We start from the raw sequence: 20,346 nt of genomic DNA on the forward strand, positions 1-20,346 counted from the left end.
GGTATCTGACAGACAGCATGATAGCACAAATATATTTTCCTTATGAAATGAGACCAAAATCAAATTAAAATTCTATTTCCTCTGACAGGCATTTTTATCTTATTCTGCTGCTACTGGTATCAACACTCTGTAATTTAAACACCATGATTCAATAACTTTGAATTATGGAACATCAGCACAAGGGATGTCTCATAAAATGGCACATCATTACACATTTATCTACAGGCAACTTTGGGGAAAAGGAATGACCCACTTGACTAATAATTTCTTAGTCTGGAAAAGCTTTGGCAGATAAACAGCTTTTAAAAATTGATGTTCAAATGTAGTCTTCAAAGCACATATATAACATTAAACACAACACTTACTATTCTCGTTAAAAGTACTGGCTTTTTACAAATACTCATCATCTCTCTCTGTATTTGAATATTCATTTTCTGCATTTAATTATTTGGTTGCAGGAACAAGAATAGCCTGATGTGATCCAGTGATGTCACACAAAATATTTTAGATTAATGGATTAAAATAGCATTTAAGTAATGTTGAATTATTTAGCATTAAAAACGCTGGAGACAGATTGCTGCTGAAAGCACAGCGGGTAACTCCATTGCCTGATAAATCATATTAACACTTACCAAGACTCATCAAAGAAATGTCTGGACATTTTTATTTTCGCCCATGTATAAGAGAGAAGATGGACGAAATACATAAATAAGACAGTAAAGAGCACCTGTGTGGATGGCATTAACCAATAAAACAATATATTGCTTTTCCAAACAACACAAAGAAGGAAAGGCATCCTATATTAAGGAGTTTCTACACTCAAGTTGAACTGCTCCAAGTGGGAGTAGATTGTATTGCAACCAAAGATAAAGCATTGTTTATTCCAATTTCCTGATATTAATGTTATTTTTGCACTAAATCTCAAGTTTTTCAAAACTTCAGAGATTTTATGTATAAATATACAACTGTCACTCAAGAGAATATTAAACTGCCTGAATGAGTTCACCGTAAGAACCAGACAAAAGGTGAGAAGACTTACACCTTTCTTTCCACATTGCTAATTGCAGAGGAATATTTAAACTATTACAAAATATGAGAGAAGGAAGCACATATACCTTAAGTGGATTGTGATGATCAGATAACTTATTTAAGGAAGTCATGCAGCATGCATGAAAGAGATTCAAAGAGACTGTTTTCTTTCCACATATGAAATAAAGCTCTTGATTTTCACAAAGATAAAATAAAGTATCAAAAATAAATAGCAAAAATGATGCCGCAGTAAGAAGAAAAAACTTCAACACCTGGCATTAAGAAGACAGGAAGAGCATACTGAGGTTACTCACAAGTGGGAGCCTCCTGGCAGTCTGTAGATACATCTAGACTGACTGCAGCCGGCAAGCTGAATGTGAAGAAGTAGTACACGAGGATTTCTTAGCAGACTTGGAGGAACACAGAATGCATCAGGCTGGAGAAAATTTCAGAATATATCTACACTGCCTGCTTATGGAACTAAACAGCTCATGCCAGTGAGAAAAAAAAATAAAGTATTGCTTCATAGGCTACTTGTGCATAAGATAAGATCACTCTCTAGTTAAAGAGAAGACGTTGCATGAGAATGACATTTTGGCTCTTAGTTTAATAAAAAATATTTGTAATTCTACTCTTTCTGAGGATAAAATGAGTATTTTTCTCACTGCCATTTTCCTTCTAAATTTCTTGAGGAACTAGCATTCTGCACTAAAATAACTGAATCTCATTGCTCTATTTTCTTCATTCCTGCTATAGGAGTATGCGTGGAGAGAACAATGAGGTAAATTTTATTTGCTTAATTTTAGAATTGATTACAATGTTCTTCAGATTGACTTTTCGGTTGTAAAGCCTGAAATCCTAACATTACTCACTTTGCAGCCTCAGTAACAGCAGTGTCAGGAGGTGCTTCCAGATTATTTTTCTAAAAGTGACGTAGAGACTCACGTTTAATGAAAGAAAAGAGTATACAATGATATTTGTTTTCATGGAATCTCTTGTATTTGTGCTAAAAATGCAAATGTGTTATTGCTTTGTGATTTTTGGATTTGTTCTGTTTCAACAGAAAATCAATTGGCATTCCCTTCACACAATTGGGCAAACTTTGTAAGACCGTGTACACTGAGGTAATGTATCTGTGGCTGAGGAAATATAAAATATTTAGTATAAGTATTGGGTTGTTTTCTATATCTAGAAGTGAGAAACACTGCAAATGAACACCAAGGTGATCAGGGCAGTCAGTGCACTGTAAAATATCTTAGAGCTTATAACTCATCACTTCAGAGTTGAAAATGTCTTATTGCTAATTTGAAAATGTCATCTCTCTGTATCTTGGGTGATTGTTCTTTATTTTTGTATTTATTTTTATTTTTTCTCCCCCTTTTCCTTTAGCTCTCTGATTGTATACAGGGATCATGAAGGCATTACTGGACAGAGGAGTGATTAGCAGGACACATCAGTTAAATCTCTTAGCTCACACTTTATAATTCTAAGCACCTCTCCGTCATCTCTGTGCCTCAAAGATATTCAATGTATTGAGCTAACTGATACTGTGGATCACACTAAAGTAGTCTGCATATCAATAGCTGATTACTTTGTCTTCCTTGAGAATTCAGGTGTCTCAAAGTAAAGGACATCTTTTGTATAGTTCCATATAAGCCTCCACATTGTTGTGCAACATGAACAGAAATACATCAAGTTCATAATCCCTAAAAATCTCACATTCAATCTTATTTTTGGACAAAGTGGGATACAGAAAATACCTCTTCTTTTTGCTTTTTGCTCTGAGACACTGAAACTTGAAAGTCTACTCCTGGAACATATAACAGCTCGGCCTCCACTCAAAAAGAGTATGTTTCTCCCTGTTGTTTAAAAATTTTTATATGCCTATTCAAAACAAATTAGCTTTCAAACATTGAGATACTGAAAACTGGTCATAAAATATAGATCAGGAATAAGTATTTGATCAGTCAAAAATAGAATTGAAATTAGAACTTTTGGCTGAATTTGAGACCAGAAAAATAGCAGTCCAGGAGAAATAATTGTTTTCTGCATGGAAGTATTAAAGTAAAAACTCTGATAGTGTAGTTTAAAGTTAGTTTACATGCCCATCATTTTTAATTTCTTCCATATTAAATTTGAAGGGTAAATGAATTAGGGCTTGCTAAATCAGACATGTTAAGACACCAACTCAGAAGGTCCCAACTTTGCTGGTCTAGTAGCACCTTTAGTGACTAAATGCAAACACTGTACATTGTAACTTGTACTTAATAAATGGGATTCTAAGGGACATGAAAGTTTGATGCTTCTGTAGCAGGTGCTAAATAAACTCCAACAGAGATAATTTGCTTCCTGAGAAACTGTAAAATCATGCAACTAAATCAAGTTTTGGAGTTAAGTAAAGCTTTGGCTCTACACACACCCCATTCTTAATGGCATTCTTTCTACTCTATTAAATATTGTAACGTGATGGAAAGCACAGCAATGACAGCAAAGCAGCAAGATCCCAGCCTGCAGCAGGCAAGGACTTGCTCAAATGCAACAGCCATGGGCTCAGAAATAAAGAGACCTCAGGTATGCTGGGATCTCAAGGAAAATATCTTTGCCTCCACTGCCAGCCCTTAAATGAGGTCTGGGAAGGGGTGGATCCTGGTTCCACCCCTTCCCACCATGCAGGTGCATTGTATGCACCTGAGCTCCCATGGGTTGGCCCTGCCTTCCCACCAGGTCCTCAATCACTGCTTCAAGCTCTGATTAAGCACTTCCACTACAAACATCTTGGCCTTTCTTTTCACTTTACTGTTGTCCGTTGCTTTTCAGAAGATAAAACATGTGGATGAATCCCTTATATTTGATTTTTAATATTTTTTTCACATTCGTCTTGAAGGTGAATTTTAGGCAAGTGCTTATCAACAACTTCCATTCTATACTGCAAGTAGTGCTTCCACTTTATTTCCATGGAAACAAACAAAAGATACAAAGAGCACAATAACATTATTTGATAGAGTACATTCTCAGCTACAAAATACTATTTTTCACCATTAGCTATGTGTGTTTGCCAGAGATGAACAAGAGCCTGCGTATTATGCTCATAAAAATCTGTACCAATGGAGATGACCCATTATTTCATAGCTCCTATGACAGCATCTTTGTAAAATGCACCATTGGCCACCTAACTGCGCTAACATCTACCATTTGGTTTACATAACATTGAGCAAGCATCAATAAATGTCAGTGGGTGCCATTTTTTTTCTGCAGGAATTCAATGACACACTTTTGCTTCTTCATAGACACTTCCATGTCAGATATCTTTTTGTCAGACTGCCCCTGTGCTGCTATTTGTCACAGGGCAAGAAAATGTAACAGAACACTGGTGGAAGGATTTCCCCTACAACCATATCACCAACATTCATCTCTGATGCTCTGGGCCAACATAATAAAATAGGAGGCATTACTTTTGAAGCAGCCCTTGCACCTGCTCAATTGCATTCGCAGCAATTCTTCACTGCAAGTGAGCCTTCAAAAATAAACAGAAATAAATGTCTTATTGGCTGATCTTCCAATGAACTACTGAGCCATCACTGCCTTTGAATGTCTTCTCTATCAAAGAAAACATTCATGCCACTTTTAGCTAATTAGTATTATCACCTCTCTGGGTGCCAAACTAGAAATATCAAATACTATATTCTTAAGACCAGAGTAACTTACATACTTTGAAACTATATTCAGGTTGGATAAGGCTTAATAGTTATGACTGCAGTAGAAATTATTTTTTTTTACTAGATTTGTATTACTATCAGTTAGTAAACATTTCTTATTGTCAGATATTTAAAGAGTAGATTAGATATAATCAGTTCCTAAAAACAAAGAAGCAACCAAAAGCTGTATATGGAAGAGTTTAGAATACATACAATAGGTTAGGTAAAGACTGCTATTTTAAAACATAAGCGTTCTTTCTATCACTCAAAAATGTTAGCTAGCTTCAAAGGGAAGACAGCAGATACTCTTCCTTGTCCAACAAAGCTTTTTCTTACCCAATACAAATTTCCAAGTCTTATTCTAAAGTTTTTTTTAGCTGAATACTGACCTAACTACTTGTTTAGCCTAGCAGATGCAGTCCTCTCACAGCATCACTTCAGGCAATTTTCTGTAAAAATTCTTACTTCATTTTACTGGCACTTGTTCTTCCTCTCCAGAAATTTCCTGTCAGTAATTTCAGTAGTAAAAGACCCTTAGAAACTATCACAGCAGTTGAACTAAAAGTGTGTGAAACCACAGAGGAAATCCAAGAACTATCCTATATTCAAAATGAAGAATTAAAAATAAACACTGTCGATCTCCCAATATAACAGGACTCTCTTATACCTATTTTCTTCAAACAGATTAACTAGGCATTTTTACCACTCATTACTTACCTAATTTGAGATGGTCCGTAAGTATTCTTCCAAACTTATATTTTGAAACGTGGGATTCATCAAGAATAATAATTATAATAATAATGCCACAGTTACTTTAAACAATGAAATGTACTAATGTTCAGCAAGAAGGCACAGAAAGTCTTATCCTTGGAAAGATAATACCAAACTCAGCAACATCAGATATATTTCCTCAAGGAAACTTTCCTTTTGTGAAGATAAGAAACAAACAGAATTATCTAAAATATGTAAAATCTTAAAATCTAGAAAAGTTAGCTATTATTTCTGCTAGTGCTGAGTTTTGTAGAAGTTTCCCTCTGGCTTCGCAGAAATCTGAGTTGATGATACAATGATAACATAATTTTGAATAAATTAATTAATCAATTAACAATTAAAATGTTAAGATCATTTCTGGTTTTTTTTTTTTTTCTTTTTTTCTTTTTTTTCCCAGTCTTAATTTTTCATTTATTATCTATTGTCCACTTCATAAACTGAATGTTTCTTAAGTAAAAATTTTTACTCTCACTTCATTTTGGTCTCTACTCCTTGCAGCTTTTTTACCAAGTTCAGTTACCTACACTGGACAATACAGATATCCTAGCCAAAATTATACAAAACTAGTTTAAAAATCAGTTATTTAAACAAGACAACCTCCACCAGATACTCACAAGGAGTAAGCTGGAGGACATGTCAGAAGAGCCTTTGCTCCAGAAGTGAGTAAATGCAGCGCTTAAACTCAGTTATTTTGCATCATTTCAGAGGCTCTATAGCATGCAGGACACTTGTAGAAGGTATTGCATACAGTCTACAGATCTGTTTCTTTCTCTATAATTTTCCCAACATCGATCAGTTTCATCTTTGACATGTCATGTCATTACTGATTTTTGGAAATAGCTCTCTTTCTCAAGGAAAGTGTTTATCAACAAGGAAAATAAACTTAACTTACAACACTTATAGTGAGGGTTGATCTTACCAATTTTGCAGATCCATCAGAGCATTGCAGGATGTAAGGAAAATAAAAGAGAAAAAATACAGTTCAAAAAACGATATTTGAAGGAACAAGTGTAAGTAGTTGTGTGTGCTATGCTATAGGAAAATTTTTATGGTTAAGAATGAAATACTAAAGTTTACATAGCATATTTATTCTTCTAGTAGTGTGAAATAGTGTTAAAATAGAGAAGTGCACTTCAACAAAAGAACTATTCAATTGACTCTTCATGCAGTTATGCTGAATAAAGAAATAGTGAGCCTGGCAATGATCCTTTCCTTACAAAACTATTGTGTACGCTTGTTGCTTAGAACAAACCATGTTTCAATCTAATCCATTAACCTGGTTAATGCTCTTTCAGACTTGTCCATTAGTGTCATTTAAGCTACCCTAAGTTGTATCTTGTCTAATAACATTAATACAGTAGTAAAATTCAGGTGTACTGAAAAGATGCTGAAAGTGGCTCAGTTTTAATCTGTGCAGTTTAGTTCATTTTTAGAACAATTATATCTCCAAAAGAGCAGACCTTTGAGCTAAAGAGGCATTAAAGAAACAGCATCATAGAATATCTAGTTGGAAAAAACTTTCCAAATCAGTAAATTCAACCACCAACCCTATCTACTGAGTTTCATCACTAAATCTTGTCCCTTAACACCACAGCCTTTTGTCTCTTAAATACCTCCAGGGATTGGCACTCTTTCCTGCTCCATCTTCCTGGGCAGCCCACTGTAATGCTTGATCACTCTTTCTGTGAAAAAATTCTTCCTCATTCTAAATTTTCCTAATTCTAAACCTCTTCAGGCACAGTTTGAGTCCTTCCAAGGATCAGAAAACAGGCACCTCTCATGCGCTTTCATGGTGGCTTAACACTGGTAAGAAGCTAACCATCACCACACCACTGTCTCACAACCACTCCTAAAAAGAGCAGGGGGAAAAAACAAGATGGCAAACAGGTTATGACCGTGATAAGGACAAAGAGATCACTCACCAGTTACTGTCACAGGCAAAACAGACTACTCCCCTGCTCCAGTGTGGGGTCCCTTCCACTGCATACTTTCCTTCATGAACTGATTCCACTGCACTGGCCGCAGCTCTCCAAGCACCGCTCCAACACAGGTCAGTACTACAGTGCCCACCCTTCAGGCACTGTTCCAGCACGGGTCCCCAAGGGCAGCAACTCCCCCAGCCCTTCCCCACCACGGGCTCCTTTCCATGGGCTGCAGCTCTGGCCCGGGCTGCTTCTGCAGGGTATCCATGGGCTGTACCTTCTTCAGGACACACCCGCTGCTGCACCGCGGACTCCTTCATGGCTGCACGTGGAGATCTGCTCTGCGCTGTGCCCACGGGCTGCAGGGAGACAGCCCGCTCCTGCATAGGCCTCTCATGCTTTTCTTGGAGTACTCCTGCTCTCTCTCTGTGCTGACCTTGGGGGCTGCAGGGCTGTTTCCTCACATTTCTCACTCCTATTTCCCACCTGCTGTTGCACTGTGTTTTGCTGTTGTTGATGTTTTGCTTTTGTTTTCTTAAGCCTGCTCTCTCAAAAGCACAACCAGCATCACTCACGGCCGAGCTCTGGCAGCAGCGAGTCCCTGGAGCAGCTGGGCTGGCTGTGATCTGACACGGGGTAGTGCTGGGCTCTGCTCACAGAGCCCCCCCCTCCCGAAGTTCCCCTTCACCAAAACTTTGCCACTTAAGTACATTCTTATACCTTGAAGATGACTCTGAAAGTAACAGTAACCGAGGAGAGGATGGAATTTCACGCACTGATGGCTTTATCCTAGATAATATTAATTAAGAAATAAGTTGAAGCAATGATAAGGGAGGAGTGCAGTATCTTCGAGGAGATACAATGTAAGGAGTTTATTTTCTAGTTTCTAGAAAACAGTTTAGTTAGTCTAGAAACTAATTATTTTTTGTTTCTAGAAATTCCAAAAATCCTTTCTTTCTTCATGCTAACATTATATACTGTTAGAAACCCCCCATCTAAAAGGACAGATATTCTTTCTACCATCCAAAAAAAGACAAAAGAATTTTAAAAGATGCCCCTTTTTACTCTGCTGCTATGCACCTGTCACATTTTGGACCTGCAATTAGCTTCCAGAGATAGTAGGTCCTGCTTATGAAAGTTTCTGCTTGGCTGTTTGCTTCTATTTCTCATAAGATGCTTATTCTTCTATCTGTGATACAGCAGCCTGGTTCATGATCCAGTTGACCAACTATTGGACAGAGAGTCAAGTATCTCAGCAAAATTTCTACGTCTGTAGTATGAAGACAGGCAAAAGTTAACTCTGAATGATGTATCTTGTAAAAGGTTTGCTCTCAAGCTCAGTTACTCCCCACTCAGTCAGGCTAGGCAATTAAGAATTCATAGATGAATACTTCAAATGAAGTTCAATTATTCATCATGTTTTACAATATTTTAATTTGTTGGAGATAAGCTCACAGTCTTTGAAAATTGATAACTGTTAAACTAGAGTAGAATACATACCTCAATATGATTCTGGTTGATAACTATGTTTCATCTGGGAATGATAATTACAATTCAGTAAAAAGCTGCTTGCCTTCTATCTAAACTGAATTAATAGTACAGTATTTCTCTTTTTTAGTTACTGATTTAACTGAAGGCCTTTTTTTTTTTTTTTTTTTTTTTTTTTTCCTATTATGGAAAGAGCCAAGACTTCAGTCCATCAAAATGCAGAAATGGAGTTCCCTCTGATGTTATCAAAATCCATTTCCCTCTCCTATTGAGCCACCTTGTGGTTGATAACAGTAATATACTCTTTGATACATTGCAATTTAACAGGAAAATTCTCAGCCCAGTATTGCCCAGCAGTTCCATTAATGAGATACTATCCTTTATTCTTGAATGTTCATATAGCAGATTTCTTGTGGGGAGAAAAAAATCTCAAATACAAAAACAAACAACAAACTTATTATAAGTATAAATGTAGAATAAATATAGAATAAGATATCAGTAAGAAAGGGAAGATTATTATTCTTTAATAGGCAATTTAATACAGCAGGCACTTAAGTATAAAGAGGTTGCTATAGAACATTTCAAATGAGGCCACACAAATTTTGACTAAAGAAAATAAACTTAATACTGTATATTTCCAAGCACAATAGCTACAGCTGGAGTGTCTTAAACATGCATGTACTCTTCTGAGTCGAGTTTGGTAAACTGATTATATTTTAAATACAAGAAAGTCAATGTTTCATGTTATTTAGTTACCATGGCCATAGTGATAGTAATCTCTATTATTTTTAGGTAGATTCTCCTATAGAGAATCCTGTAAATTTAGAAAATATGTGTTGTGAAATATGTTCAGAAAATATGTGATGTGATGCCAGAGACAAACAATGAAAGATTTCTTTCATGCATAGCAAATATATGCAGCTCCCAAAGAGGGGAGTAACAAGTGATTTCAATTGTATTATTTTACTCTTAAGCAATCAATAAAGGAACATTCTAGAAAATAGTAGAAACTCTGTGTTAGTTTGTGGGGTTTTTTTTTTTCTCTAAAAAGGTAGGCAGATTACATTGTCGGTCATCTTAAAGAAAAAGTGAGTAATTAATTTATTATTCAGCACTGAATAAAGCTCATTCTTTACATTACTGACTCTGTTTAAAGGCTAAGCTTCTGAAACATCATTCTTTCCATCTCTGTAGAGTAACTCCCCATATTGTGAAGCGGCACTCATAAAATATCTAAGCCTTTGACAACATTTAAAACCCATATGATAAGTGACATAAAAAGCATCAGTGGCAATCCTCCAAGCAGAAAAACAGGACTCTGGTACAGATGAAAATAAAAAGAGAAGTCTCAACCATTTCAACCTATATTCCTAACTAGGGAGCTCAGCAGAAAGAAAAATAATGAGATAAAATACTGAGAGCAAGTTGTTCAGAGACCTTGACAAATTATGATTTCTTTCTTACTTATGCTAAAGGATGCTGACTAGGCAGCTATTAAAGGCATTCAACATCCAACATAAAAAAATTAAAATGTGAGATTTATATTTTTTAAGCAGAAAGTAGGGAAAAAATCAGGAAAATTTCTTACTTGCAGAGCAAATCTTGCTGGTTAAGTAGATCCCAGCTGAGGGCCTAGTGTTCTGTGAGTTGTGACTTAAAGGAACATGACTGGGACACTGAATGTTCATCTTGACAAATAAGAATTTATGGAGAAATGTAAGTCACTGAATTTGGTCTCAAATTTATGAAGCATGAAAATGTTTTCATAGTAAATACGGTAGGGAATCTAAATCACTACTAGTAACAAGGCCTGTTGCAATAATCAGAATTGAAAACTAGCAGAACAGCACAAGCCAACACACTCTGATATATGTGTGCTTGTGTTCATGCTATGTCTGTGTGTTAGATTTCACAAACACCAACAGAACGTGTTGATGAAATAGACAAAAGTAGCACAATTACATCTGACAAAATCTTTGTAGGAAAAAAAACTTTCATTTTTACAACGTTAAATGATTGAACTGAGTTCATTCAGAAAACAAAAAGGAGATTTATTAATGGATACTAATAAGTGAGCAAAAACATTTATGTTGCTATTGTTAATAATATATAAAAAGTTAAATGAATAGGAGAGCAATCTGGTAGAACTCTGCTTTTTAAATAGGTCAGCATATCTCCTTTAAAGAGATAATTTACATTGTCCTTAGTGAAAGAGCAGCAATGGCTGACATAGAAGAACATCTATGTTTTAACCTCCTCAGAAGAGTGCCATGTTAGGCGAACAGAAAACCAGTCCTCCTTCCAATGCAGATATTCTGTGATTATGCAGAATTTCCAGTTGCTTCACAGAATCACAGAATCATGGTGGTTGGAAGGTACATATGAAGAAGTTTTTGAGAAACAGAGCATAAGAATATGTTCAAACAAGACAATGCATGACTGGTTTTAATAGACGTATATTTACATAATTCTAGGAGAATCAGTGTATTAATGGAGAATTAGTTGCCTTTTCCTGTGTTGGAAAAATAAGCAAACACTCTACCATTACTTTATCATTATCTTCCTTCACAGCTTAAAGCAATATACTAAAGCAGAGAGTAAAATTTAGAAAACAAGAAAAACAAAAAACACTCTTTTTTTTCCAAAAAAAATGCACAGTATCTCCAGTTCTTACTTGTCAAAGAGGAATAAGATGACTCGTATGACTCCAGTAAAATGACTAGAGAGCTGATAAAGACACAGATGGTTCAGAGAACATTTTCTTAAAATTGCCTAATAAAATATATGAAGAAAATCCTCACTTCATGAAAATTTATAGAAATTTTTACTAACATTTTACTACAGATAAAGCTATTTCAGTGCAAATTAAATTGTCTAAAAAAAAAAAAAAGAGCAGTAAAATATATAGAAGTTTAAGGTTAATATTTTAGTTAGAAGAAACAAGATTTGAAAAAGAATGATGATTTTCTATACAGATAGAATAGGTGTGAATGAGTAGAATTTCTTTTTCATTATGACATAAATTAAAAATTTAATAATCAATGTGGTAATAGATAGGATAATGATATTACTTAAAATAAATGGAGATCCTCTCTGATACGGTAATGGGGAATGGGCAGATGTGACTGGATGGATAGAGCTTCCTGCAGGGGGCAAACTTGGGCCATTTTCTGATTGTAAGCCAGATCTGCTCTGATTTATGAGTTTTACATTTCTGATTCATTTTACTTCATTTTCTCCAACTGTTGTCACGATTTTGCAGAGCAGTTGTTTATCTCAGTAATCCTGAGCCAATTTTAAATAACTGTGTATAATTCAAAAGAAATAACAAATGCAAACCTAAAAAAATCTTAAACCGGGCTTCAAAAAAGATGCAGTAATGACTACCAACTAAATAAAGAAACAAAAACTGTACCCCTCCATGTTTCCAAAAAGGTTTAGAAAGTTTTTCCATCACTTCCATACTACCATCCCCCCCCACCCCCCTTTTTTTTTTTTTTTGTCCTGTTTAGGATAATGAAGTTTACATTGTTCCTTTATAGAAAGACATGTCTAAAATGCCACAAGAAACTCTTTATTCCAAGTAAACTCAAGAAATTTGTAACTTAATTTGCAACGTCACTAAGATCAAAAACAACCTGAGTTCCAAGCTGAGATCTACATGAAAACTCAGTAAATACTTCACAATTTTTTCTTTTAACATATTGATATTGTTTAATGAATCTATGAAATCATAGTATGGCTTAAATTGGAAGTAACCTTAAAGACCTCACAGTCCCAACCTCTGACATGGGCAGAGCTGCCACTCATCAGACTAGGCTGCCCAGTGCCCCATCTGATCTTGTCTTGAATGCCTTCAGGTATGGGACATCCTCATTGTCTCTGGGCAAACTGTCCCAGTGCCTCATAATCACCTGAGTAAAAAATTTCCACCAAATATCTAATCTATAGTTTGGGTGATTGGGATAGTAAAAACATTTACACATGAAATGGGAGTAAACTAAAGAGTAAGAAGTTTCCAACTTGTTAGTTTAGTTTTCCATCTAAAAAAGAAAATTTTTATTCCATAGTTTCTCATAATGTCTCAACACAACAGCTACTAAATATCTAGGTTTACTAAGGCTAAAACCTAAAATTAACTGAGCTGAAAATAGTATTATTAATATTCTGTTTTAGATTTGTCAGTAAGCATTATACAATAGAGTAGTAGCGTACTGATCGCCAGCCTTGCTGAGTAACCAGAAATTTTCCTTTAAACAGACCCTAGTGATCAAGCATTGCCAACTTACCATGTAACATATTCATTGGAAGCTTCCCTGCAAAAGTACAAACTGTGAGTTATCAGAGATTTATTCGATTTCCTACAACAACAACAAAACAATTCTAGTGGGACTTGACTAAAATAGAAAGCAAAGTCTCAGAAAACTGAAAAGCTGATAAAGGTTACCAACTCATTTTGGAATGAAAAGGTTTTAATCTGAGTTTAGGAGAGACATAACTATGGAAATACAATCTCAGACATGCATGGTCCCTTCCTCTGAGAAAGTACATGGAGATTCATAGCACAGTCTGCCTATTAGTCACTATGAGTCACTCTCTTTCTTAGTGGTAAGAATATGATGTCTTCTGGAGCCATTTAATAATTTTAGGAATTTTATCATTCTCTCATCTCCTGCGAGAGCAGCAGCAGTTCTCCTGTACTTTCTGACTGAGAGGACAGGGGACAGATTCCTCAGAGTTCTGTCAATAGTAAATTGGGTCTTTTCTTAACCTGGAAATACTTGAAAAATTTGAAGGTTTGGGTGCTGATTTGTTCAGACGTCTGCTCCAGGTTCACTGGTATTTTAAAATGGGCCTGATAGTGTTTTGGTTCATTGACTGCAATGAAGGCAATAAATAAAAAAGCACTAATGAAATAAAATTGCTAAGGTTTTCTTGTTGTTGGGTTGTTTTTCTACAGCAAAACCCAAAAAATTATTGTAATAATTACAAAAACAAGTTCATTTAATGAGTATGAAAGACATTTTTTTTCTGCCAGAGTTGGGGGAAATGTTCTTTTATGTGTTTGTTTTAGTGAGAAAAATCCCAGCTGACCAGTCATGAAGAATTCCAATATAAGCTATTTCCAGTTCATCTTGACAGAGGTCTTGCACTTCACTCAAGACAACTAAATGTTTATCAGAGAGAGGGGGATCATACCATCCCCAGAAACAATTCACTTAGAGGCTAAGATACTCAATTTCAGTCAAGTAGGAGGAGATTCAGAAACAAACACCATCCTTCTGGTAAGTTTTCCACGCGGAGGATCCCATATAAAGCATGTTCATAAACCATGTAACACTGAAACATCTAATCTTGGCTGTATTTTCTGCAGCTTGAAATCTAGCTGTTGTGCTCTGATAATTTCTGCTGGATCAAACTCCACAGAGAACATGTAGGAAAGCAAGAGTGAGACTTGTCAGAGCTCAGGTGCCAACATGCATAGTCTTAGAAGCTGTCTTGAGCAACTTTAACAGCAGAAACACCAAGGATTTTAAGCTTAGGAGTAGATATGTGTAAGCTTTGAAGATCTGTGTTCAAGCAGTGGTACCCTGGAATTCAGTGTAGTACTGAGGTAACTGAGATTTGGAGGTCCCCTGGTGGCTACATCTGATTATCTGACAATATCACAATTTGTGCTATGACCAAGAGTTACACTTGCCCAGTAGCCAAGAATGTAAAATCCAGTCAGTCACAGTAATTTAAAAAAAAAAAAAAAAAAAAAGATTCCTTTGAATATCCTTTTGAAACTTAATCCAGAGCACTGCAGTCTGTTTCCACATCACTGGAGTGTTTGTCATAGCAAGTTATGCAGACCAATACACCTTGCTTTCCTTTTCTTCCCAGATCTTTAAACTCTCCACTTCCTTCTTACTTTTATCTCCACAACATAGCATGCAACCAACAGCCTAACACCAACCTCAACCCCTAGATGAACACGTCCTCTCACTTTCAAAATGAATATAAGATCTGTATTAGATCTACTTTGAGACTGGTTTGAGCTGTATCCTCAAAGCTGAACATCTACATTAAATTCAGCTAAAATTCAACATCTTTTACTTTGTCTCAAGCAGTTGTAAGGGTTCTCATAGTACACTACATGTCGTGGGACTCCTGTATCTTGCTACTAGAAAAGGTTTATTAAATCAAACTACTCGTTTATAATTCTGTTCCTTTAACCTTCAAAAAATATTTCTCTGAGGCTTTCCCTTGATATCTGTCAAAAAGTGTGGTCTATTCCACTTAAAAAATGGAACATTGAAATGGATGGTAAAGCAGAAAGGCATAACCATTGTCACCCTATTTTAAGATGAGGGCAGACCTTTCTGATTATTAAGTCAGAGTGAAAGAATAGCTGCCAGAGAGTTTAAATTAAAAAAAAAAAAAAATCTTCTTGAATGAATTCCAATGAAGATAAGAGAAGTAGAAATGGTATATTTCATTATAAACCTTGTAATAACTTAAAACTGATTAGTATTTGAAGGCTGATGGATAACTGCAAAGCATTGCTTTTATAAAGCAAAGTGCAATTTTTGGTACCATGCAATTCCTTCCAGATCTCTAATTTTTCCCTCTTTTATGATATTCACAGCAGAAATAAAGAGATATCTGTCGTTCATGAGAAATGAGTCTAGTTCTGAAAATTATATTGTTAGTCATGTCAAGTTTTAACAGAAATGGTGAAATAATGATTTGAAAATAGTGGGAACCAGGATCAGAAGGAATAGTTCAGACACTCAAGTGCAGGAGGTCTCTATCTGCTTAGAATCTCAATTACAGTAGGTTAGGCAAAGGGAGCTCAGCTGCAAACATGAAATTTAATCTGAATATATTCAATGGTGTATGGAAGAAAAAGCTCATATAGATAAACCACAATACAGTGATGAGCTCCTGAGTAGACTATTTAGCCTTCTTATTTATTTTTTTCTTTTTTTCACTAGCTGGCATGTAAGAATTTATAAGGTAGCAGATAGAAATTGTGCCATGGAAAAGGTGCACTCGTTTTAAAGGATAAGTCAGAGCCTCAGAAAATGTATGTGATAACAAGTTGTCTTTCACCAAGCAATAAATAAAAATGTTACATTAGAATAACGCAATTTATAATCTAATTTTGAACTCAGTGCAGTTCAATTTATAAAAACATTCTTTCCCTAATTATGTTGCTTGGCAAACCAGAATGGTATTTGAACTATTTCATTAGAATCCAGTGTCACATACATGGTTAGATTCTTTCCACTTTTTATTTTTCGAAAGAAAAAAAAAAAAAGAAAAATCAATCAAACTCTCCTGTGTTGAGTTTTTAGATGGTAGTAAATTTCAGCTTCTTTTTTGGATACCTTCAGGCTTCAAATTGTTATAAAGATAGATGAATAAGTAGGTAGGTAGGTAGGCAGAGATGTGAACTTCTTTCTGGCAAACAGCGTGATGAAAGTAGACATGAAAAGTCTTCACAAGAACTGAAATGTAAGACGGTAATGTGCAGAAACTGTTGAAATTAGGTTGGGATGTGTAACGACAACACAGATGCTAGAATCATCAACTCTTATAGGAACACCATCTTTAGCTAGAGCTTTCTCTTTGCTGACAGAGCAGTTAAGAGTGAGTGCTGGGAAAATAATTGATTTTATTTAAATTTAGCTTTCCTGGCAGGAAATGAACAAATTCATTTAAGAAGAAAAGTAAATTACCAATGATTTCCAACTGACTTTTTTTAAGGAAGCACTCAGTAACAAATGTGGACAGATTTTCAATGGATCTGCAATAATATGGAATAGAATTTGGTTGAGCTGTGAATTTTTATTATTGATAGCTTCCTTTTAGATGGACTGTGACACAGCCTGGAAAGTCTGCATGTTCCAAATGAAGCAAAGAAGAGTAGGTTTAATATATATCGGATTTTAGTGTTTGAAGAAGTGGTCAGAATATTCTAAATTGGGAGAAAGAGAGTGAAGAAACATCTGTTGAAACTTCTTTTTATACATCTCATTCAGGCAACAAAAGAAAGTAGGTTTGAAATTTTAACTTAAGGAAAACGGGCTGCTAATAGATATAGTGCAATCTTGTCAAACTGCTGCCTTAGTAATAGTAGTACTGTAAGCTTTCCTCCATAACATACAGATGATCTGCAAGTTGGATTTATTGTTTTGCTTCTAGCTTTACTGACCTCAGCAGCCTGAATTTATAAATCCAGGAGAATTGAAGAGGAAGAGGAAGTGAAAATTGTTTACCTTGGAAAATACCATTACTATTTCATTAGGTTATGGCTTCAAATTCCTGGGCAACAACTATGTGACACTGAAGAATTAAGGCAATGTCCAAAGGTCATCCAGTCTTCTACAGATGCACAACGGATTTTTATCTATCTGCCCTTTTTTATGCCTGTCTCAACATTTCAGGTATATATAAAGAACAGAAAGTGGATAGGAAAATCATTAATAGTATTTGTCTGATAACCAGTAAGTCTTAACTTCTCTTTCTGTCCACTAAACAGGTACTGTCCCTGCAATTGTACATGCAAAACAAAACCAAACAAAGCAGGCTCTGAACAGCACAACACTCATTTATATTTATCTATATGTATAAATATATATATGTATTCATATTTACATCTCTTTATATACCACGAATATTCTGCTAAAAAATTTGTACTTTCAAATATTGGTGTACAAATCCACATGAAGTTCTCAAGGAGTCTTCTCAGAATTCTTGACTATGTGATATGGCAATATCACATGCAAATACCATAAGCCTTGTGATAGTGTCCAAAGAGAAAATTTTCTTACTAACAAATTATGTTCCATTCCTTATCTCTTTGTTGTGCTGTACAATACTGTACATCATATTAAAGACCTCATTAATTTTCATTGGCATCTATTAGCACTAAAATCAAAACAAATATTTATGAATAATAAACATAGAGTGGAAAGTGAAATTTAGAAGAAACCATGTATATGAGGAGAAAGTGCTCCTAGAAAGATAATTTTTCAGAAAGTAAATATGTATCTTGTGATATATATCAGAAGAAAGTTTTTGTGCGGCTTTTAATATATGATTAAAAAAGGATTCATGGAACATTAAATGAAAAAAAAGGTATGGATATGAGTCATATCTGAGCAGAAGCTGTGGGAACTGTATTAAGAGCACAAAAAATGCCCAAGAACATGCTTGGGTTGTGTGGTTGGAGAGCTTGGGGTACTAATGAGCAACAAGCTGATCATGAACCAGCAATGCCTCTGGAGCAAAGAACAGCATCTTAAGCCACTGTAAGCAGTGTGTTGCTAAAAGGTTGAGGTCTTCCCCTCTGCTCAGCCCTGGTGAAGCAACAACTACAGTAGTAGACTGTCCACTTCTCAGCTCCCAGTATCAGAAAGATACTGGAGCGAGTCTGTTGAAGTCCCATGAAGATGATTAGGGTGCTGGAGTATCTCTCATATGACTAGAGGCTGAAAGAGCTATGACTGCTCAGCCCAGAGAACTGAAGATTCAGGAAGATCTTATCTGTGTGAGTAAATACCTAATGGGGGGCAATGAAGAAGACAAAGACAGAATATTCTTGGTGCCTAGACATGGTACAGGAAGCAATGCACACAAATTAAAACACATGAAACTGTATCCAAACATGAGATTATTATTTTTTTCTGTCAAATGCTGGAATAGATTGCCCAAAGAAGTTTTTAAGTCTTGATGAGTAGAACTGCTCAAAATTTGATTGAATACAGCCCTGGGTAATCTTGTGTACATGACCCTAATTGAGTTGGGAGGCTGAACAAGATGATTTTAAGAAGTCCCTAATATTCTTAACGTTCCTACAATCCCTTGATGAGAATTAAAAAAAATAAAAAATAAAATTAAAAAACAACCTGTCAAAGACTGAAGTACTTTTTCTTTAAGACAAATGTTTCCCCTAACTTTTCAAGTGCAAACAGCTGAAAACTTCTAAAATTGAATAACATCCATCTCTAAGCATGCAGAAGGCAAAGTGATCAGTAGTAGTAAACTCGGATTCACCAAAGGGAAATTATAATCAACCAACCCGATCTATTTTATAATGGAACAACAGACTGGATACATTGAGTGAAGTGAATATTCTTTACCTGGACTTCAGCAAGGCTTTTGATGCTTCCATAAAATCCTCATAAGCAAGTTCAGGAAGGGAGAGCTGATTTAGTGGACAGTGAGGTGGATTAAAAACAGGCTGACTGGCACAGCTCAGAGGGTCGTGATCAATGGCAGAAAGTCTAGTTGAGGCCTGTAGCTCAGTATGGGGTCCAGTATTGTTTAACTTATACATCAGTGACTTGGATGAAGAGAGAGAGAGCACCTCCTCAGCAAATCCGCTGATGACAGAAAACTTGGAGGAGTGGCTGATACCCCCATTGCTGTGCTGTCATTCAGCCTCAACAGGCTGGTGAAGTGGGCAGAGAGAAGCCTCTTGAAGTTTAACACAGGCAAGTGCATAGTCCTGCCATTGGAAAGAATAACTCCATGCACCAATACTCAACAGGTCTGAGAGTGAAGATTACATCCCTCAACCTGCTGACAGTGATCTTCCTACTGTTGCCCAGGATATCATTGGTCTTCTTGGCCACAAGAACAGGAACATTACTGGCTTGTGGTCAACTCATCAGCAGTCCTAATTCTTGCTCTCCAAAGCTACATTCCAGCAGGTCAACCTCAATAATTCTGTGATTTGCTGACTTGATAAACATAATGATGAGGGAAACAAAATTCTTTGACATCTCATCTCACGATAAAATCAGAGGCAACACAAAGATACCTTCATAATTAATTGGCTGTAATCCTTTTTGGCTGGGGGAGACAGGAAAAGACAGAATTTGTAAGGTCAACTTACGGCATTCCAATGGACTCTACAGTATTGTTTCCACATTCCTGCAGTTCATTTTCAGCGGAGTGAAAAAGGCACTGTCCTTTATTTAAAGCAGTCACATGAAAAATTAAGGTCTCTGGTTTATCTCTACAGTGGATGACCAAAATGTTCTTTAAATGCTTCTGTGACTAGTTCTAAAGTTGTATGATCTGTAGCTTCATGTTCAATGGTAATTTAATCAGGACAACAGTGACCCATCATTATCGTATAGGTTAATTATTTTCCTTGGCACAACAATAGTCTGTGCTAAGTAAAACACTTCCAGAGAGAGCGTAAGGGCCTCAGACCTGAAAATCTTCCCAGATGCCAGAGCTACCACTTGCTGTCATGATCAAGGAACAAGACAGATCTCAGACCTGTTAAGCTTGCTAAGGCAGGTAAAGCAAAGACAGGTCAAAAGCACAATGACAGCTTGATAGATTATTCATACCTATTCCTTTCCCCTAGAAAGTTTCTCTTTGATCGAAGTCTACCGGGTTTTCCAAAGCCTAAGCTACAAGGTTCTGTCTCAATG

This window comes from Meleagris gallopavo, chromosome 2 (genome assembly GCF_905368555.1).
Source record: "Meleagris gallopavo chromosome 2, MGAL_WU_HG_1.1, whole genome shotgun sequence".
Classification (NCBI taxonomy): domain Eukaryota; kingdom Metazoa; phylum Chordata; class Aves; order Galliformes; family Phasianidae; genus Meleagris; species Meleagris gallopavo.